The 23,929-nt window shown below is 36.1% G+C and overlaps 1 protein-coding gene and 1 pseudogene across 1 annotated transcript in view; both read right to left on the bottom strand.

Annotated features, from left to right (window-relative positions):
• Positions 1–23,929, bottom strand: part of RNLS (renalase, FAD dependent amine oxidase) — a 221,223-nt gene that overhangs the window by 179,625 nt on the left and 17,669 nt on the right. The gene's annotated exons all lie outside the window — the stretch shown is intronic.
• On the bottom strand, positions 16,003–23,435 carry LOC139022129 (nucleophosmin pseudogene; annotated as a pseudogene).

Raw genomic sequence — 23,929 nt, 5'->3', positions numbered from 1 at the left:
GGCTCAAATGAGAGACCACCATGACACCTACATCAATATGAAACTGCTTCCTAGAATATGAGTGGGGCGGGGGGGGGGGGGGGGGGGGAAGAGATGATTGAGATGGTAAACCAGCAGGAATCCTATACAATGACTCTTCTTAGCCTTCCTCTATGCATCATGCACAGAGTTTGGACTAGCTGCATCTCTAAATACATGTTTTACTGAACATATGCAGAAAAACTTCCACCCGGAGAAAAAGTTCTAAATTCAGAAGAGAATGATTTCCCCAGAATACTGGCCTATTGAAAACAAACCCGGGAGAATTATTGGAAGTTACGAGTTATCAGGAGCCAAGAGTCTATGTAAACACTAGTTTATACTAACTTAGACATTCCTGGTATTTTCACGTTTCCTTTTATCCCCTGTTCTTCACATCTCCCCCCATCAAAGTCTTTACTAGTCTTCTTGTTCTCCCTCATCAAGAATCGTATTTACTTCCTGTCTATCTGTATGGTCTTTTTCAGGCCTTGCTGGAAAATGTGCTTAAAATATTTTCTGTGCAAAGCAAGTCATCCAGTTCCAGGGTTAGCCTTTTTCCGTGGTTACTCTATTTCCTGGTTCCAACTTTCAAAGATTGCCTTTTAGGGAATTCATTGCATGGTGTTGAAGGAAGGTGGAAGCAATATAGAGTCAAGGCTCAGAATAATTGTGTTTAATATTTTGACCCTGTTTGTCTCAGGTTTGTGTGTCTTAAAATATTGGAACTTCATCCTGTAGATAACAGGGAACCACTGGAGGTTTTTGAGAAATGTGTTATGAAATTCAGTCTAACCATAACGAGTAATAAGGATTAATGAAAGAGGACATCACGGCAGTTGTGATTATTAGAATATAACAGAAAAACTGGGTGACAGATTAAAAAAATAAATGAGGTTTTCAGCGAAGGATGTATGTGTCAGTAATAGAAATGCAGCTAACAGAACTGACAGCAAATAATTTAAGAGAGAATAAAATGTACTAAAGTTGTGATAAAACACATTTCAGATAATGGTGTTTGAGGTAGCTAATGAGACAGGACTGGATCTTAGGGACGTTATAAACATAAGTACAGATAAAAAGAGTTAAAATTGTGGCACAGGGCCATATTAGCAAAGAAAAGAACAGAGCGATCCGAACACCAAGAACTAAATAAACCCTGGGAACACCCACAACACCAGGATGGAAAGTGAAATAGATTCAGCTTTTAGCCAATAAGTGGACATTAAAGGGTGACCTCTACCATAAGTCTTGTTAGATGATGTTACCAAGAGACAGTAACTGTTGCTTCACTTTTGCCCTGTGGAGTAAATGCTCAAACGAGCTCTGGCAGGCTCAGCTCACTGGCTGGTGCTGTACCAGAACATCACCCTAATGGTGTCTTTGAAGACTCATCTGCTAATGAGGACTTTTGTACACTTCATTAACTACATTTCCCTAAAATGAGGCCAACCCACTCTTGCCTTGGTCTGAAGCAATGTTGTAGTGTGATTCAAAATATTCATCGATACATTAAAAACGTGCAGTATAGGACAGGCCGTGCCTGAAATATAGAGGTTTAATAAACATCTGTTGAAAGAATAAATGCATGATTGAAGGTGCAAAACTTGAATTCTGCACAAACCGGCTACAGAAATTGAAATACAAAATAAAAATGCTAAATGGCAGTGATATTGTAGAAGTTGGCAAATAGATGCAACAATAGAGATTCAGTAGTGTAGATTTTTCCAAGTGAAACCATTCTGAACCAATAAAGATTTAGCAAGCCTGGTGTTGAGTATCCATGACACAAGAAACCTGTGCCTCTACAAAAAAATGAAGATTAAACACAAGCCAATGATGCTATGCTATAATTTTAAAACCAAGTTTTGGCCGAAGCCGGTTTGGCTCAGTGGATTGAGCGTCGGCCTGCGGACTGAAGGGTCCCAGGTTCGGTTCCGGTCAGGGGCATGTACCTGGGTTGCGCGCACATCCCCAGTGGGAGATGTGCAGGAGGCAGCTGATCGATGTTTCTCTCTCATCGATGTTTCTAACTCTCTATCTCTCTCCCTTCCTCTCTGTAAAAAGTCAATAAAAATATATTTAAAAAAAAAATAAAACCAAGTTTTGAACAAGAGTATTTTCAACATGTGACATAGGAAATGCCAGGCAATCACGCCTTTAGGCTCAGCACTGGGCAAGCCTTATAAGGGTATTGGTTAGCTTCAGTTTTAAACTCTGAAAACATCTAGAGAGGATTTGGAAATAATCCCAAATAGACTAAAAGGTAAGAAAATTGGCCCCCAAACAGAAAGCCAAGGAAATGTGGTTTATTTGTTCAGCCAGGTATGGCTCAGTGGTTGAGCTTTGACCTATGAACCTGGAGGTCACGGTTCAATTCCTGGTCAGGGCACATGCACCGGCTGTGGGCTTGACCCCCAGTGCGGGGCATGCAGGAGGCAACTGATCAATGATTCTCTCTCATCATTGATGTTTCTATCTCTCTCTTCTTCTCCCTTCCTCTCTGAAATTAATAAAAAATATTAATAAAAAAGTGTAGTTTAAATAACAGTGTTCAAATATTTTGCCAATGTGTCAAGCAGCTGTTCTGCTTCCCTGTAGACAGGACAATGGAAAATAAGTTTCCACAGTGGAAGCAGGAAGGTGGGCTGTACCACTGGTTTTTCCCCAAAGAACTTCCCGCCCACAGGGGCTGGAGTGTAATGTTTGATAGGAGCATAAAAGGCAGCAGCATTTCTCTCTCTGTACCTTCCTTAACATGAGTGAGTATGCAGCTATATATCTAAACAGCCGTCCAGGGGAGAGGGAGAAATTCTATAAACAAAGAAATCCTTTTCTATCTCTACAGTTCCCCAAATCATCACGTACACTTACACATCAAGAGATGTGAGAAGAAACTTTCAGAAGAAACATTTTTCTTAAGATTTGTAAAAGGGTGAATTCTAAACCTTAAGTCATAAAAATATTTTTAAAAGAAAATATTGATATTGATTCAGGTCTACTTTGCATATGTCCCATTATGCCATTCAGAAAATAACTTTATGCAGTTATGTATATTCCTAGCCAAATGTAAAAGGACACTCTACTTCTACTTTCTGTTATTCCACAAAACTAAACGTTTACAGAATTTTTGGAGAAGTTACGAGTTTCCTGAAAGAATTATTCAAATGTCAGTTTAAGCCTATAAAGCACAATGATTAGATGGTGGCATTTTTATTATTGTCCTGTTCCGATTCTTTTCTCCTTTAGAAGTAAGGGGTCACTTTACATCAGCTTCCAAGCTCAGGAACATTTGGCTATAGTCCATCCTTTCCTTTGAGTTTAGAAAATTACAAAGAGCAAAATGAAAGATGACTCTCTCCCATTTCTTTCTTGGATTCCAAAATATCAGACTCACAAGTCATTGTAGTTTTTTGGTCATAGACTCAGTTTTAAAGGAAGCCAAGGAAAGTGATCTATAGACCAGTAGTCCCCCTGATCCACAGGGGATATGTTCCGAGACCCCCAGGGGATGCCTGGAACAGCAGATAGATTTTTCCTATACATACATACCTATGATAAAGTTTGATTTATAAATTGGGAAAAGTTAGGCATCAACAATATCAAATAATAAAATAGAAGAATTATAACAATACACTGTAATAAATGTTATGTAAATGTGGTCGCTCTCTGATAACTAAATGGCTACTAAGTAACACATTTATTAATACAATATTGGCCCTACATATAAACTTGTGCCATACACTAGCTGTAGCTAATTTTTCAGTATAATTCAAGTTCTAAAATTCCTTGCCCTAGACCAAAAGCAGATCACACTACAGTTTATTTCCCCCATCCTACATCCCGATTGGGACATCTAAACTCCACATGAGAAGTACAGCAAAAAGAAACTTTACTTGTCTAAATCATCTGGGGAGCAAAATATGTTGTTGTGGTTGTTATTGTCCTTTTGTGTGTTTAAGAGATACTTGGACCAAATATTTAATATCAGAATTAATTCTTTCATTCATCCTATCCCATAAAAAATCCTGCTGATCATCCCTGATGTGAAATATATTCTACAGACCATAAGGATCCCGTAAACCTCCTCATTTCCTAATACAATGAACCTTTTTCACATTTATAAAGTCCCCAGGAAAGCCCTAAATACCTGCATATAGAGCATCTAAATAATAAAATAGTTCTGATGGCTGAATCTGTAGCAGTGCAGAAGAGCATTCAAAGGTAAGGGAAGATTATTTTCTCTAAACAGGGTTTCAGCAGGCCTTGGTTTTTATTTTTTAATTTATTTACTTATTTTTTGTTGACACAGAACTGTGTTCACAAACAATGAATGCTCCAGGAGTTTGCAATCATAGCTTCAATGTGCAGATCTCTACATCTCTCTCTCTCTCTCTCTCTCTCTCTCTCATCTCTATCTCTCTATATATACATACATACATGAGAACAGTTAGTGGTATTCAAACTGATCCTGTGGTGAAGGAAGTGATTTCCAGACTTCTAGATCACTATATCTTACTAGAGTAGATATTCAGGCTTGTTATTAAGACCTTACAAGTAAATACCCACAAAGAAGAAGAATTCAAGTCAAGTGGGTGGTAAAGAATAGCGCTTTTTATTCATTTGACTAGAGTGCTGCTGTGGGTTACAGCTAGTTTAGTAAAAACATTATTTGGTCTGGTACATTTCTGTATTCATTTGCAACATTAGGTCACAGTTTAAGCAGACACTAGAGATAATACAAATATGCACTAGCTGTGCAGTTCTCCTCAGACCCTTCAGAAATCACTATATGACTTTCTCTAAAAATCCTAGCCCAATGCCCACAGGAGCCAATCAAGATTTGTGGGATGAAGTGAAGTTCAAGTGAATGTGCTTACCGAGGTGCAAAGCTGCACCTCAGCCCTTGTTTAAATCTACTTCATCTTCACAGTCTTGCAATGAATCATAGCACTTCAACTATGGCCAATGAAAATCAAGTAGGCCTACTGATGACTTTAATCAGATCAAAACAATAAGAATTATACAGCAACTGCAACCTTGAGCAAAATATATCACATCCTTAACTACCAAATTTAGAACTCATCTTAAAAGGAGTATATGTAAAAATTCAATAATACAGTCCCTCCCTTCCCCAAATGATAAACTTCCATTTAAACACAAAGAATTGGGCATGTTTTTTTTCTGCTTCCTTATTATTTCCCAGTAAAATGACAGTAGATACATAAAAAATGAATAAACACAAAAGGACAAAAAAAACTGGAAAAGAAACAAGAGTAGACAAGGCACAGCAACACAATTTTAAAAGCTATTTAGTAGATGGATAAAGGATAATTGCCTGAGCTCATTAGAGATAGCTGAATTCTAAGTTTGCAAAGGAGGTAAGCCCCGGGAAGCCAGCTTCCAGAAATCTAGCAGCCAGACCTTTAGACTCCCCACCCACCCCTCACAACTCTACCCAATCCCACCCCCAGAACACTAAACATCCTTCCTGAAAAACTGACCAGCCGAAGAGAAAGGCCTACAGATACTAACATTTAGGAATAGGACCCTTACAGTTTCTCAGGTTGTTAAATATACAAGGAACATTGGTTAGAGAGGTGAGTGAGGAATGATATCCAACCCAGGCTCCACTTACTAAGCCCTGTGCTCTGGAAAGGGACTAACATTTTCTAATTAACATAAAGGCATCAACTGGTCAACAACTCAAATGTTCCAGGGTTCACCTTTTCCTAATTCACACAAAGGTTCTGTCAGGGACAATCAACTTCAGCCCCATTTGAGAGGTCCCCTCTAAAATGGTTAAGAATTTAGTCTCATTGTCCTTCAATGAAATGTGCTAGTCTACATGCCACCCCCCGCCTCCACCTCCCCAACACACAGAGCTTTCAACCGGCATTTAGTCATACATTTTTAAAATATGAAAGGACAACGAAGGGTCACCAGTAGTGAAGAACACATAAAGCAAAAAGACATAAAACAAAAAATGCAGCAATGGAGAGGAAAGAAAGAAAAAAATCATGAAAAAAAATTTGTTATCCTCAGATGAATAAGAGAAGACTTTGTGTCTATAAAATAAGAAAAGATACTATGATAAAAAATAAAATTTTAGGCTTTGGTCAGTTATTTCAGTTGGCTAGAGCATTATCCCAATACACCAAAGTTGCAGGTTTGATCCCTGTAAGGGCACATACAAGAATTAACCAATGAATGCATAAATAAGTGGAACAACAAATTGATGTTTCTCTCACACACACGCTCTCGCTCTATCTCTCCTCCTCCTCTCTAAAATCAATCAACACAAAAATTATTTAAAAAAATAAAATTTTAAATTCTCAGCAGAGGACTAAAAGATAACATTGAGGAAATCTTTATAAGGTAGATAAAAGTAAAAAAGGTGAATTCATAGGAAATAGAGGGAGAGCACCAGGCAGGATCATTAAAAAGGTTAATAAGATAATATATGGTTTTCCAGAAATGCACTTGATTCACTCTCTGATAAATTTAAAAAATGAGAATTTGCTTTAAAAAAAAAAAAAAAGTCTGATGGGAAGGTAAAAAATGTATGAATTAAGTATTATTTGATAGCAGTTGAACTGAACAAATGTTTCTCAATAAATGTTCCTAAGTCATTGGTCCCAATACTTGACCTAGTCTGTAAGAAATATTTTTCAAAGTAGAGGAATTGCTGCATTACAACTGGAGAGAACCAAAGAACAGCATCTCATGAAAATTGTCATGATTACATGGAAGGATAGAGTAGTACATCAGAGGGCAGCCTTTCATTAAGAATGACCTTGCAGGTTAATAGGCATTGCTAGGGCAACAAAAAGAAACACAACTATAGAAGGGCATATTTAGGTACTGAAAAGAAAGGGAAGTATAAGAGAATAATTTCTAAACTCATCTTTTGGATAAATTGTCCATTTTAATTTATCTCTGCTACAAACTAGATTTATCAGAGTATCTGAAAAAAAATTCACATGAGATTAGGTACATTTACAATTCCACTTAGTCTAGATAAAAGCTTTCTAGAGAGAGCAAGGACATTCAAGTTATGAAGGCAATCTTTTTTTCCTAGTTAGATGTTAGCAACACAGGCGGTCACCACCTCAAGCCATTCAGAGATCTCAATGCCACTAAATCATAGCTGCATATTTCCTACCATTCCTGAATTTCTGCCACCTTTATTCATTCACCGATTTTCATATAATGGCACATTCTAAGTCAAGTCAGGGCACTATCTTCTGTCAGAAATTCCCTTTAAAATGTTCATTCCAAAGACCTAGTAATAATTTTTACAGCATTCCAATGATGTGTGTAGTATTCTCATGACTATATATCAAGTAGAATGACATAACTACTTTTTGCTCTTGTGTAGAATTTATTTGTTCTGAGATTGAATGGCTTTAAGTTGAATAAGGAGAGGGTGAATGAGGAAATGTTAGGTCAGCTGTTCAGAGGTAGAAGCAAAATCATTATCACCTCCCAAAGACTGTTGAGTAACCCTACATTTGATGAGGCAAATCAAAGGTCAACAGAATTGTTTGCTCCCCCTCCACCCTCCCACCCCCACCCCCAAAAGTATCTGCTTGAGACATATTTAAATGAGACTTGTAAAAAGAATTGGGTTACAAAGACCCTTATAAACTTTGGAGGGAGGAGAGAATTTGCCATCAAGTAGAATCTTAAATTGACATTTAAAATAGCTTTTATATTTATATTAAATGTATAATCTAATTTGTACCTTTACATTTTATGTACATGTTATAATAAACAATCATTACACATGCTATACTGACACTTTGCAAGACTTAGAATATGTTTTATTTAAGTTATCATAGACGATTTTAGTTATTTCATCTTTTATTTTATGATAAACTATTGTTTATATCTGAAGTTGAGCCTTTGATTAGGAATGCAACTTATTATTTGCTACTCCAATGGGAAAAATAAATGATTTGTTTTTCTATAATCTAATTTTTTTTCTTACTGATTTCAGAGAGGAAGGGAAAAGGAGAGAGAGACATAAACATCAATGATGAGAAAGAATCATTGATCGGCTGCCTCCTGCATGACCCCTACTGGAACCAAGCCCACAATCTGGGCATGTGCCCTTGACCAGAATCAAACCCAGGACCCTTCAGTCCATAGGCTGATACTCTATCTACTGAACAAAACTGGCTGGGGCTATAATCTAATTTTATGGAATTGTTTCTAATGATGAAATGCAGCAAAAGGTAAGGATTGATTCTATTGAGGAACCAATGAATAATAGAATTCAAATTTTTACTATGTACAAGACATTTCCATAGGTTCATGAAAGAGTACAAAAAAAGCATAATTCTTGCCTTATAAGAAACTTAAATCCTGGTAGGACAGATATGTACTCAAACACTTAGATCATAGTTAATATTATACAAAACCTAAGGATAAAGTGTTAGGTAATCACAAAGGGTTTTGCAGGTTGTTTATTGATTACAACATCAATAGTAATCTATTGAAAAAGAAATTGTAGATATTGAAAAATCTGCACAACTACAGAAAGTCAGTGAAAATAGAGGTGGGAAAGAACCACTAAAATCAAATGCAGTCACTTATAAATGAGGATCTGGCAGAGAAACCAGGTAATTAAAGACAAGACAAGATAAGTGACTGACATGGGTCTTTTGAAATAAAATAAAATTAAAAGATGATTTACATAAAACTGAGCTCCTAGAATATTTTTAAAAAATTATGTGGCTGTTACAAATGTCAGAGTTGATGTGACTGAAATATTCTATCTTACAATTGTCAGAAAATTATGCTAAAAATGCAATAAATACTTTAATTGTCCTTTGTACATTCAGGAAATTAGCACATAATCTCAACCACAACCTAAATGTTATTAATGATAAGTAAAACAAGCTTATCTTCATAATTTTTTATTGCATTTTTCAATTAAACTCCTAATCCTTTTATTCCTATTTACTAAAAAATTTTGATCCCTATTTAATGTTGATTCTCCTTAACTGGACTTTTCTCTAGTACCAATGATTCTTGGTTAGAAAGGACCACCAAAATTTACCAAGTTTTACTTTTGGCTGAGGATATAAGGAAGCAATACAAGGAAGTAGCCTTGTAGGATGGACTGGGTCTTAACAGAAGTGAGGAAATTCTAGAGATAGGAAGTGTTAGGAAAAGATACAGAAATGGAAATGTGTAGACATATCAAGACAAAAAGAAATAGGTTAGTTTGACCTGAAAGGTCACTTGAAATCATATAAAAGAGGTCTTTGAAGACCTAATTTTTATTGGTAGGCACCGGGGAACCCCTCAAAGTTTATATGCACAGAAGAATGAAATGATCTGAGGTATCCTTAAGAAGATTATTTTGAGTTCAGATATGAAGATGGATTAAAGTAGGATTTGGCTAGTGACAGAAAGATTCCATAAGAGGCTTTGTTAAAGTGCAGGCACAAAGTAAGGGACAAGCCAATGGGGTGACACTGCACTGAACATAAAGGAACAGGTTTGGTGAGAAGAGTAGGTGTCGAAATTAGCTTTGCACCAGTTGAATTCTGCAAGCTGCCTGAGCCTCGGGTCTAAATCTTGGAAGAGAAATCAGGGCTAAAAATAAAGATGTGTGATCTTCTGTACAGAAACTCTTGGGGTAAATGAAATTGCAAAGAGAGAGGACAAAGAAAAAGAAGATGGCTCAAGACAAAGCCTTGAGTACTGCCTATATTTTAGGAGGAAGGAAGAGGACTAATTAACAAAGAAGAGAGAAATAATGTGATCTCAGAAGAACAAGGAGTTCAGATGCAGAGAAGCCAATGGAAAAGAGCTTCATAAAGGAGGCAATGAAATAAGGAGGATGAAAGTGGAGAAAAATTCTATATACAATGAAGAGAAGGTCACCGGAGATGGCCTTTAAGAGAATGGTTTTATCAGAGCATTAACAAAAGAGGTTTAAATTTGTTTCATGGACCTGTCCACACACTTACTTCCTTAAACTGGAGACCTGCAGCATTATGTAATAGAGAAGCCTGAACAAGATGTCATGATGCATAGGTTCTAGCCCTGGCTCCCCTGAACAGCTATGTGGCCCAGGACTGGTCTGGACATTAACACCCTCATTTGTAAAATAGGAGATGGCAGAAACTTGGGAGAGGGGCTCACACCCAGCTGGCATTTCACATTAACTACAATGACAAGAAATAACATTCTTTCTCCAATGAACAAGACTTTAAGAGGTTATTAAAAGCATTGACTTTAGAGTTAGACACACCTGAGATTGATACTAGCTTGGGTGCCTAATAGACCTACAGTACATAGTACACAAGTGATTTAACCTCTAAACTGTGGTTTCCTCTTCTGTCAACTGAGGTCAATGCCAATATCTTTTCTGGGGCTGTAAGCAAGAATTACATGAGGCCTGGAAAAGTATTAGTATAGTTCCTGGAACCTAAAAAAGGCTCCTAAATACTAGTATCTGTTGGCTGAAAGAATAAATATTGGCTAGTATTCTCAGAGAGGAGCAAAAACAGGATAGAATCATGCAAGGAAATAAATATAAAGTGAGGAGGATAGTGGGGGTTTACAGGGACAGTAATAAAAAGTTAAATATCAGCTGTCAGCTCTGTCACTTAATGGTAGGGTAACTTGAGCAAGTGAACTAATCCTAAATCGTGGGTACTGGAAAAAATTGAGGCAAAAATGGCAGACAATAAATTAAATCTGAGAATTAGGCCCGTGAATGCTAGCTATATTGGTCTTGGTTATTTTTAATATATGTATTTGTAATATTTCATTATCTAAAAGTATCGATTAAGCCCTGGCTGGGTAGCTTAGTTGGTTAAAGCATCATCCTGATATGCCAAGGTTGTAGGTTCGATCCCCGGTCAGAGTGCATACAAGAAGCAACCAATGAATGTATAAATAAGTGGAACAATAAATCGATGTTTCTTTCTCTTTCTCTCTCTCTCTCTCTCAAATCAATAAAAAAATATTGATCAATTGGAGCAATATTTGCATAATATGAGGATTATGTGAGATTTAAACAAAACAGCAGTTAAAAATCATAGCAGTGTTTTTTGTATATGGTTAGTGCTGAATAAATGGTTGTTGCTGCTGTTATTTATTAGTATAAATAGCATATTATTACTCTATCATTCTAGGAAATAGAAGTTGAAGCAGAGAAGGAGGAGTAAGCATACGGGTACGATGTGTATAAGTAGATATGCAGGATGAGAGGAAAGCAGTGAAAAGAACAGAAATGACACTAGCTTGACTAAAAATAGCAGGGAAGTCTAGGTAACAAACTGTTAAGTTGTTATGATTTAGAAAAAAAGTATATCAACTCAATATGGTAACTATGGTTGATCAGGCTGACCAGAAATTTTCATGTAAGTTTTTCATCAATGAAATAAAACATTAAAATAGGTTGATGATCTATGTACACATCCTAGAATGTATACAACTTGCTCACCAAGGGAAATGTACATAAGAGCACTATCCATTATAGCATCAACTGAGGAACTACCCAAATGCCCATCAACAGTGAAATGGATAACGTGTGTTGTATCTACACAATATAAAATTACACAGCAATAAGAAAAATGGTTTTAACCACACATGTTAATAAGGTAATTCCACACACAAAAAAACAGTAAGTGAAAGAAGATAAGCACTTAAGAGCTCATACTGTGTGATTCAATTTAAATGAAGCACAGAAGCAGACAAAAAGAACTATGCCGTTAGAAGTCAAGGTAAGCCCGGCCAGCGTGGCTCATTGGTTGAGCAGCAAGCTATGAACCAGGAGGTTATGGTTCAATTCCCAGTCAGGGCACATGGCTGGGTTGTGGGCTCGATCCCCAGTGGTGGGGCGTGTAGGAGGCAGCTGATCAATCATTTTCTTTCATCATTGATGTTTTTATCTCTCTCTCCCTCTCGCTTCCTCTCTGAAATCAATAAAAATATATTTAAGAATAAAAAAGTCAAGGTAATAATTACTAGAAGAAGTCAAGGATGGGAGAGTTAGTGACTAGAAGGGAGTGCAAGGGGGATTCTCAGGGCGCTGTGTCTTTTATTTCTTGACGGGTGCTGGTTATATGGGTGCATATTCAACTTGTAAAAATTCATCAAGATGTGTACTTAATATATGCACACCTTTCTTTATATTTCAATGAAAAGTTGTTTAAAAGGACAAGGAAAAAATGGTGTTGATGATGACAACTTTATAAGTGAACTCTTTCCAAATCCAAGGGTCCCTGGGGGAACTTGGAGAAGAAAAGAATGATGTACTTGTTGAGTCACTTGAGAGTTTCAGCAGCAGAAAAACATAATTGATATTCAGAAACAGTTAATATAATACAATTGTGTGGAAATAAAGAATTTATATGTGATTTCAAAACAAGTCTCAGATGCAGAGAACCAGATGGGGCCTTTATTGACTCACATGTGATTCTGACTGGGAGAAAGATCTATCTTTGGAGATTAACCTGTGACTCTCACAAACAATGAAAGTGTCTGGCACGCACATAGGGAAGATTGACTCTGGGCCCAGAAGTTCGCTGATTTTGAAATGGATGTGCTAAGAAAGAACTTTATTTAAAAGAGTTGACTAGAAACAGCTGCACTTTGTCGTCAGAATAAAAATCCACAAGTATTCTAAGACTTCAAAAAATATAACAAACAATGTGACCTCCTTAACCCTTAGAAGAGACATTTCTGCTATGGTTGTATTCAATCACAATTTATTTCTCCTCAAAACCTCTTGCAATGGCTGTCCATAGAGATGCTTCTAGAAAAGAGTGAAGGAAGCAGAAATGAAAAGAAATAATAAAACTCTTCTTCATTCCTAGTGAAAATGGTCATAGTGAAATCTGATGCTTTCTTAATAATATGTTTGAACGTGTTTAGTCGAAGTTTATTCTTAAGAAGGCTTAAGTATGGGTTGAAACATTTTAAAAAAGGCAAAACAACAGGAAAATTGAGGAAGATAGAGGGGATAGTCTTAGACATTATCTTGTCATTTCCTTTTTCCAGATTTTCACACGAAGAAACCTACTTAAGAAAATGTATGTGACTGCTGACTTAGGTTACTGAGGGAAGGCCTGACATCTCCCTGCTGGAAAATGTTTAAGGAAGAGGTTAACTAGCCATTTAAAATTATTTGGAGTTAATTCTTCCCAAAAGTCGGTGGCCAAATAGGATGTCTTCCAGATATATGACTTCATTTTGTTCTCTGCTTCCACAAACAATAGAGTCTCTCTCTCACAGGGTGACACATTCTGTACCCGCCAGAAAACATAAGCTCTGAACCTTAGTGAATGTGAACTGTGGTTTCAAGGGATTTAGACATCGTTTCTACAAAACTAAGTGAGGTAAATAAATGATAAATTAACCAATTAATTCAGGAAAAATATTTCCAAATTTTGAGAGGGGAAAAAAAGGACCCTTTGATTAGTTTCCTCATTTTCTAAGTAACCAGGTGAGTCTACATTGCACTTTGTGTAGATATAGCTCAATGCCTTCTTGAATAAATAGCACTACCTCAGAGTGAAAAGATTTTACAATTTACAAAATGCACTCATACATAGCACTCATATATGTTTCATATTGAAAATACTAAGAATTTGGGAGGTATGATTTAACAGTTAAGATAACAAAGGAGAATTTAAAAAATCAGCATACCCTCTGATCTTAGAGGACTATGGAGACCATGAGTCCAAATCTGTCATACTTCAATGAAAAGAAAAGAACCCAGAGTGTAGGAATGAGAGTTTTTCCATAGAATACAGAGTCACTATGAAGACTCCTAGTTTGGTCTATTCTCCCTAGAGCCCAACAGTCACCAGAGTATAAGCTCCATATATAGAGGATGCTATCTGTTTTTCCACACATTTTCTCCAGCATCAAGTACAGCATTTGGAACCACAAAAGTTACTCAGCACATATGTTATAAAAATTCATCTCTGTAGATATCTAACTTGCTTTGTAACATGGACACATCTAACATTTTTTTAAATATCAGGTCCATAATTTTGGAGTTGATGTAATATATTTAGAAGTTAAATAATTCAAAATAAAGGTTTACAAAATATATCTGTATTTACTTTTAAATACCCATCAAGCTATTGGAATGTATCAAATGTCTTTCATGATCTAATTTTTCAGTATTTACATTTATTCTGTCAATAGATTTTAACCATCATCTATGAACAAAACACTGTTACCGCTTTAATAATGTAATATACAAACTAACAAAGGTGAGTTAAATTAGACTTCGTCTCTACCAGAATGTCAATATAATTTCAAATATTATATTTATATTGTGGTAAAAAAAAGTATTTCAATTATCTGTGTTTCAAAATATAAAACCTTGTTTTCTTATTTTGTGAAGTCTTACTTTCCTAACAACACATTTTTACCATTAGAAGATGTAGTTTTAAAAAATGCCTGTGGGACAACTATGCTAGATTATGCAGCATAACTCCTAAAAAATTGTAAGATCCCCAATTCTTCCAAAAGTCAAAGACAAACACTTCATGAGCTATAATGGAGGCTCCTGGAACAGCAATTGTTTTCAAGTTCAAGAAGTGAAAATGTTCTATAACAAGGCACTTTACTACCTATTAGACATGTGACTATAAAGTATTATATTTTTCAACAAATATGTAGGAACTAACACATTCAGACAATTGTGCTATTTCAAAAGTGATGCTGTTATACCAAAATTGTTACTATTATTATAAACATTTTGAAAAGTCCCCTTCCGGAATTGCTTCTAGAGACTGCGGCTCATTCTTCTGAATATCTGCAAGGACAGCAAAACGTTTTCTTTTGAATGGAGAAAACAGTTTTAGAAGAGTCCAAATTATTGAGGCCATGGCTAGAGAAGTAGGTGTGTATCAAAAAGAATGTGTGACCACAGCAGCAATTTGAAGAATTTTTCCAGGGTGGCTCCAAATACCCAAATAGACTCTTGGGTAGTTTCCAAAAAAAAAAAAACACACCCAAAACTTTGTCCAAGTTTTATTTAAAATAGTTAACTAAACCTTTATTTAAAATAACTCTCCAAAAGTTTCCAAAAACCATTGAGAATTGTGGACTAAATATGAATGTCCAGAGGAACTCTCTCAAGGATGACACACATTTTAAATAAATTCTATCTAAGTAACTTAAAAACGAAGTCTCATTATTTTATGGGCACACCACATGTAGTTTTCTCATGTGTCATAGATTAAGCAATGTGTACGGTCATTTGCTAGAAGCAGAATAATTTGTTCCCCTTAATCAGAAGTTGAGTTTTGGGAACTCCAGGTTGCTCTCCCACCATGATCAGGAATCACATTTCTGGATAGTGTGGTAGCTCACTACAGGTCTCTCCTGACTGCATTTCTTAAGCCACTTGAAATTGAAATTCTAGAACATGGTTTCAATAAAGAAAAGAAAGCCCACTTCTATCAGTTGTCTTCCATGATAAGGCTGCTAACTGTGAAAACTATATGAGCATTTCTATTATATGGAGAACATATTTATACTGTGAACAGTTTCAAAATGGAATATAAATCAATATGTAAACTGAATTCTCTAACTCAAAGTTTTCTAAATGGCAATGAAAAATTTAAAACTTTTTTGAAAAATAAACAAGGCTACTTAGATAACAATGGGAAAAAAAGAACAACGTGTCTGTGTACATGTCTTAACTCCTTTTCATCACGATGCAATTCTTTTGCTTCATGTTGACTTTGGCGGATTCTGGCTTTTCTCAATGAAAACAGATACTTGGCCATGCTCTGCAATTTAATGCTGAAACAGGATGAAACATATCCTGGAATTCCCACATATCGTTTCTTATTAGCATGTAGTATGTCATGCAAGTGGCCCACTATGTCTGACACGTTCAACCCCTTTGGCCTTCAACAAGTAGCAACAAAATGAGAAGCACATGAACCTTTCTAGACTGCTCCAAGAATTAGTCTTTTTTGTTTTGATTCATTCAAATATTTATTGGGCAGATAGGGAGATACAAAGGTGTTTAAAACCTGGTCAAAGAGGTGAGGCAAATGCACAAGTAGAAAGAAAAGTTCCCTGAACCACAGCAGTCAAAGGAAAAGCACTTTAGGAGATAACAGTGCGATTACCCTCAGCCTGGAAGGGGGCATGGGTGAGTGGACAATCAGAAAGGGGTCTGAGATTACAATAGAAGACTTCAGTCTGGACTGTTGATGATATGCAGTATGGACTATATCTGTCTCTCCTCTTCCTCTTTCCCCATCTTTGGGCTTAATTCACCAGTAATTCCCAGGATTATTTGATATGCTTTTTCTATACTTGTTTGCAATTTTGCTTTAATGTCCTCTACAAAACCAGGTCCTTTTTGTATTTTAAGTTTTTTCCTGTTTTTTGTTTAGTTTTGTTTTTAAGGATTCTTGATCATTTGATATTGGCATTGATGGTTTTGAGTCTTTCCCATTCTGGTTTGATTTTTGTGCTTTTTTGGCTGCAGTATCTCATACAGATTTCTTTACTAGAGCTTTTTCTTCAGCTTCCTCATCCTCAAAGTCATCATCGTCATCATCATCATCCTCCTCATTAACTTCAGCAGCAGCAAATTTTACTTTTTCTGTGGAATCTCGCTACCACTTCCAGGGGCAGAACACTTTCCAGACATACTTAGGGATTTCACATCCTCCTCCTCTTCATCTTCTGACTCTGCATCTTCCTTCACAGCGACTAAGTGCTGTCCACTAATATGTACAGGCCCTGAACCACACTTCAACCATAAGACCCCAGCTAGTGTTATTTCAAAGCCACCAAAGGAAACCATTGGCTGTACAGACATTTTCAAAGTTGCCAGTGTTACTTTCATTGGACTGCCTTCATAATTCCTTGCCTCTGCTTCAACAATGTGCAATTCAACCTTTGCACCAGCCCTTAAACTGACTGTTCATAAAGATAATTGGTGCTAATTTTCATCATTATCCACCTTAAAGTGATGATCTTTGTCGGCCTTTAGTTCACAACCAAAAAGATAGTTCTGGGGCCTCAGAGGGCTCATGTCCACATCCATTGAATCATCCCTGGGGTGGTGGCACACACTTAAGTGGGAAAGAAGGCGAACAGAGATAAAGGACTTCTGTTCCCCAGGACAGACGCGCAAGATGGAATCACACCAGGGAAGAATTAGTCTTGAGAACACATTGTACTATCGTGCACCAGAAATTAGGAAATTAGGGCAGCAAGATTTTGTTTATGAAAGAAAATATTCCTAACCTTTTTTTTTTTAGCTTGAGAAGACAAGTGACCCTAACAACAGCTCCTTCTTTAGCCTTATAATTTATATCTCTATATTCTAGTCAAATCTGGGTCTGGGTCAAACTGACCCGAGGCAAGGAGAAATATCTTAGTTGTGCCGCTCTGAGTCAATGTATGGTACTAACAAGGACTTCCTGTCTTTGATGTTTTTCTGGAGACTCTTTATGGGGGAGGAAGTCTCGGTGGCTGGCATGCCTGGTTGGTGAACATGAGGATATGGCGAATCAATGGAACCTTGCGCAGTCCACTCCAAGGACATGATGAGGCATTTCTGAGGATACAGAGTTAAAGAGGGGAGAGGCACCTTTACATTTTTCTTAGGGGATAATTCATGTTACTGCTAGAGTCTCTTTCCACTGAGTTTGTAATTAATTACAAGCCTTGACTAAAGATGGATCCCCATGATAGAAAAATTCAAGGTTGCAATGAATGGAGAGCTAGCCCATCAGATTAATGTAGGCCTCCTTGACCATCTCCCCCCGCCCCCAACCCCCACCCGAGTCTTTAAACCTAATATCTTGGAATCAGCTCTGAGAATGTAAGTGTGAGGCTGAACTCAAGTATGATTACACTGTGCTGCAGGCACAGGAGCTTTGGTGAGAAGAGAAGGAAGCCCAGGGAACCACTCATGTGACCAGGAGTGAGAGGCACAGATTTCCCTTTTGGGTTCTGTTTTGGACTCATTAGGTGTACTTCGAAAAATATGCTTTTAATTGCTTTTGTTTCTCCATCTAAAAAAGACAATATAGACATCTTCCAGAGACGGTGACATTCCCAGTTCCAGCACAAACTTATTTCTGTCACTGTGAAGTCTTACTTGGTGTGACGCCAGTGATCCTGCAGTGAGGTCTGGGCATGGGGTAGAAAAAGTTAAATGATTAACTTGCCAAATTCAATTGCTAGGAAGAGATGGGGCAATTTCAAGCAGTAAAAACAGCTATGCATTTAGAAACTATTATCAGGAGCACTAGACAGCACTGCATGATGTTCTGCAAACCACAAGTGATGTCAAAGCTGCGAGGCTGCTGGGCTGCCAGAGGCTCAGCGATAATAGATGCTAAAATTACTGCTGAAGAAGCAGATTTGATTACAAAGAGACCTGAGAGCCGTGAAGCCCTTGGAAAGCTTCCCTCTGAGTTTTACAAGTAATAAGATAAACAGCATCTCCAACTGTAATCACAAAATATAATAAAAATGCTCTGGGCTCTCATAGGACTTGCAAGTATATCTCCCTTGAGTGATATAAAGCCATGCCGTTCCTAATACACAACGTTGAGGACAAAGCTACCACCAAACTGAGGTAATGTCTAGATGGAGACATGGACAACTCTGTAAAGAATCTTTTTAAATGGATTTTAAAAGAAGTGGACTTGTTTAAATTGACCCCAACCTGTATGCTCCCACCTTTATCCTCATGTCTTGGTTATACAATCTGTTAGCTCAATATTTTTAGCCTAATTCCGCATGGCATTTGATTATCCTGGAGCCTTCCTCCAACCCCCAGCATCCCTCCATCCTCTACCCCATTCCCCATTTTCATCCCCAGCTCCTACTATTTTCACCCTAGGTTTTGCCCAAAATCTCTTCTTCTCACTTGTGAAGTGGAAAGTTCAGGTAATGATAACAGTGAGAAAAAATGAAAAACCTTATTGTGAATTTATTTCAATATTTTTAAAAAGCCTTCTAAAATTGGTTATTTAGGAGTTCCCCATCTTCTTCTGAAACTTCTTAAACAACACTTTATGCTTGCTTGTTATATATTTTATAATTTAGATGGACCAATGGGTTATCTACTGGTTGTCCAGTACAATCAAAATTATCTTTTTAAGAAATTACATCTGGTTAAGAAAGACACATGAGATGAAAAAGTTTAGAAAAAATGTCTGTGGAAAAGCAAACCTAAAATATACAAAGACATTTATTTAACAGAAAAAAAATGGTTAAAATGTACTAAATATACACAAAAATACTTTATATACCTTATAAAATATTTTAAAATTAATTATAATAAAATGCAAGGCATACCACATGTGACGTTTTTGAATGAATTAAAATGACAACAGAAGTAATCTTTGACCACTGGGTTCCAACAATCTAGTCTATATGAGAACCAGTTTCTAAAATAGGTCTTAGTGACCTACTAATTATATGAAATCTGAACCCTCAAATAAAATACGTATTATTTGCTTTATTGGAGACACCATACATGTTTTGCTTTCCATTGGATAAAGTGATGGGATATTAAGAATGTGATTATGAGGACATTATATTCAAAATATTTATTTTCTGTTAAGTCTGAACAATTCAAGGCACAACATACAGTGTGGTCTCTAGCCAGGCAGCCTGGGCAGGAATCCTTGCTCAGGTTCAGCCACTTACAAGCTCTGTAATTTCGGGAAAGTTACTTAACTTTTCTGTACTTCAGTTTCATCATGTAAATGGGGACAATCATGTTAGGACTGATGCTAGAATTAAATTAGTTAATATAATTAAAACACTTTTTGCATGTTTATGTTTTAAACAAATGTTTATATGCTTATAGGCACCTGGTCAATAGTAAGCACTATTTAAGTGTTAGCTATTCTTATTGTTTCCCCTTTCCCTTTTTTATTCAGGGAGAGAGGATATCTCTATATCCTGTTTGCCTCATTAAGAATGCCCAATGGAATAAAGAAGGACAGATATCTGCATATTTTCATCCTTTTTGACTGGTCTGTAGCAGAGATAAATTCACCCTGATAGACCCTCCCTCATGTCTTTCTACCTCCAATTTCTACCAGTTTGAAGAACTAAACTTATCAGTCTTCTCTGTTGTTTAACCCTGATCTTCTGCCTTTTCCCCATTTATTCCTATCATCAGCCCATAAAAAAAATAATACTGGTAAAATTTGGATAGGAAAAAATCTTGTGAGGTATGTCTAATTATTTGGCTATCAACTAAGAGTCTGACTTACTCGAGTCTTTTCCAGGGTTCTTCTTCGTTCTAACAATCCAAAGATAATTTAAAATGTCCAGTGTAGCATATAGGTAAGCAACTCTGACAAGAACAGATGCTCTGCATTGCTTGATTTCAAAATAACAGACCAAGGTGGGCCCCTGGATGACATACAGCCACTGAAGGAGACAACTTCAGTTCCTTAAGTGTATTTAGATGACCAGTGACTTTCAGTCTTCTTTCATGCTTTAGGTGGAAAATATCTCTATGGAAAAGATGTTCTCATATAAGAACATAAAAGAGTTTTGTTTTGAGTTTGATTTTTTTAAATAAATGGTTGGAAGACAGCATGCTGCTTGTGTTGTACTGTGTAGAGTACAAAATGAACATTCCCATCTTATGACCCATTGGGGCCATGGGATAATGCCATTTGGCAGCTGTTGGATAAGGCTGGTAACACTCCAGGGTGTGCTCCCCTGGACACCTCTGCTCTCTGCTTTTTTGGGTCCCTACCATTAGCAACCTGCCTGGTGATGCCCCTCTGCTGCAGCACTGTCCTACTGTAAGGCCCCCTTCTTAGCTAGAGCTGTTTTTCTGAACGCTGCTTCCCAGGCATTTCACATAATGTGTATTTTCAGTGTAGCAAACCTCTAAGATGCTCCCTATATCTTATCCCAAACTTTTACCTTCACTTTTCTAGGATGCTGACCAAAAACTTAAAGTAAACAGAGAAAGACTTTAATAAAAAGGGAACAATATAGAGTCAATATAAATTCAATAGCACAATTCATCATTGTGTTAAAGAGCTGACAGTTTAGTTCCCAGGAACTTCCTTTTATCAAAAGACATCCTTTTTTTTGTCAGTTACTACCATGATATATATATATAATTATAAACAATGTGAGACTTGTTTCAAGAAAAAAATATCCAATGTATGCACTTTAATTAATTGGCCATTTTAAATAAAAATATTTTCTTTATCAGTAGCACTAATAAATAGCAGCTAAGATGATCATTCTGAGGTATTTCAAGAATTTGAACCTATTCAGTCATTCAATAAATAATTATTAAATAAAATATTATGTGTATGGGTATATGAAATGAAGTGTCTTGAATTTAGGGTTATTATTGAGAAAAAATATATATGTCAACTACAATGCCATTGAGAAGTAATTGTAAAGTATATAGAATATGGCATGATAATTCTGTAATTACTTTCACATCAAGAATAAAAACTAAAATTTAAAACTACAGAATTCTCCAAGTATTGTAAGTAGATTTGACTCCATATTCACTTTTTATATCTATCTTACTGTGAAGTCATTTTTAAGTGCAAAAGAGTATTTTGGCACTGTTGCCTATTCAAAGCATTTTAAAGCATTTATAAAAGGGAAAAATGCTTTGCTGATCTTTTTACCTGCTTAAGCCAGAAATAAAACTATGAAATTATAAAATACATAATGGTATTTTAAAAACATTGAACAGTTAAACTAAAGACAGAGTTCACCGATTTATGTTGATTGCAATTAAGTAAGGGAATTAAGTTTTGCCTTTTGTGATTATTGCAAGTAGGCACTTTTTTTCTTACTTCAATATAAAAAACAAGAAATTCAATGAACACTACAACTGAGGAAACTTCTAATAATAAAAGTGTTTAAAAATAGTTGATTATTGGCTTCATGTTAGGGATAAATAGAAATTTTAAAATGTAATCCATGATTCAGAAAACTTACATCATATGTCAATGATTAGAAACATATATATTATCCAGGCAAGAAATGTTAATACCTTTCTTAACAAGCCATAAACTTTTTTGTTGAGCAGACTAAATAAAACTTCTGGATAATAACTGTTAGAAAATCCAACAATATTGCTTCAAAGACAACAAGAACTTTCAAATCCTAAATTGAGTTCTTCAAGAAACCAAAACAATAGACAACAAATGTAAATGTTGTTTATATGGTAAATGACATGAAAAGAATCATGGAAGGATTATGGTATACCAATGACAGGGTTCCAATAAATGCTTATCGGATTAAATGTATGGTATGCGTCTATGTGTATTAGTGTGTTGGAAATGAAAAGTTGAGGAGAAATGAGTTTTTTCATTTCATTATTTTGAAACAATGGCCCTAAAGGGTATGTCAACCCCTCGAGATAATCTTCAGAGACATCATGTCCTTAGTTCAAGACTTTCCTTTTCTGTTTACTTTTAAATTGTTTTCCCTCTCTTCACACTGATTTATGATAGCACTAAAGAACAAACTCCACCTCCATGATCACTGTGCAAAGTAGAAGTAGTTACGAAAGTGCTTCCATCTGCCAGTCTTGGCGTGTGCATGTTAGCATTGGGATGCTATCTTGAACTTTATGAATTTGAAAAGCACATTTTCTTTCAAATAATTAGTAGGGTTTTACAGAATTTACTAACAGACACATCCTTGGAACATTCTAAGCAAAACTAATTGCAGATAAATTAGAGTCTATCATGGTTAAAGTAAATACATTTCCAAATATCAGCATTTTGAAACTGCAAAGCAATTTTGGCTTTTCCAATTATGGGTAGGATATAAATAATCTGTGTAGGGGCAAACCTTTTTCACTATAAAGTAAAGAGAATGACCTCATTAAAAGATCTATGCCTCAGTAAGTTCCTACTCATTTCCAAGTGAATTGCTCAAAAGTTCCTTAGAACTCATTAGACTATCAGTACTTGACTCAGCAAAACTGTAGGATGTAAAGGTGCTTTCAAACTATTAGAGAAAGCAGTCAACTGGAATTATTTTTAAGAGAGGAGAGGTAAATTCCTCACAATTCCTACATAGAGTATCCCATTAGAAATGGTTATAATGTTCAATATGATTATCATTTTTAGATGAGTTATAAGCAATTTTCATTAAAAACATTGTTGATGAAAATAATTACTGGGTATATTAGTTTTCTCTGGCTGCTGTAACAAATAATCATAAACATAGTGGCTGAGAATAACACAAATGTAGTCTCTTACAGTTCTGGAGGTCAGAAGTACAAAGTAGGTCTTATGGGGGTAAAATCTGGGTGTCTGTGGGCTGGTTTCCTTCTGGGGGCTGTAGAGGAGAATCTGTTCATTGCCTTTTCTAAAGGCTGCCCACATTCCTGATTTGTAGCCCCTTTTCCTTTTCAAAGCCAGCAGTTGCATCCCTCTGAACTTTGCTCTTATCATCACATCTCATCTGCAAATGGGAGAAAAGTCCTACACAAGTTTCTGCTGTATCTCATTTAGGGGTTTTACTGTGCTAACAGAACTGCTTCATAGAAATAAAAATCATTTATGTTTGTAAAACTTCAGAAGTCATTCAGCTAGACATAAAGAAGATAGTCATCTGCTTTTCTTTAATGAGAGTTCAGTGAAAAAGCAGGATAACAGTGAAAAATGTTTTCCCTTTGTTAACTGATTTTTCCCCTCTTTAACATATGTAGGTGGATAGCAGGCGATAAGATAGTTGAGGCTAAAAAGAGTGCAAGTTGAAGAAGTCTTACTTTCTCATAATATAATCAAGTACACAGGAGATTTTTGTCATTCAATTACTAATTTGTTCATTCAAAATTATTACTTGGGACAGTGCAAGGTGGTAGAAATAGAAAAGACTCAAGGAACTCAAGTTTAATGGATGAAAGAGACAAAGTAATCAT

Source organism: Myotis yumanensis, unplaced genomic scaffold (assembly GCF_028538775.1).
Source record: "Myotis yumanensis isolate MYYU_CA2020_CCGP unplaced genomic scaffold, mMyoYum1.0.hap1 SCAF_13, whole genome shotgun sequence".
NCBI classification, from domain to species: Eukaryota; Metazoa; Chordata; class Mammalia; order Chiroptera; family Vespertilionidae; genus Myotis; species Myotis yumanensis.
Note: the sequence above shows the minus strand (reverse complement) of the source record. Positions and strands in the feature narration are given on the sequence as shown.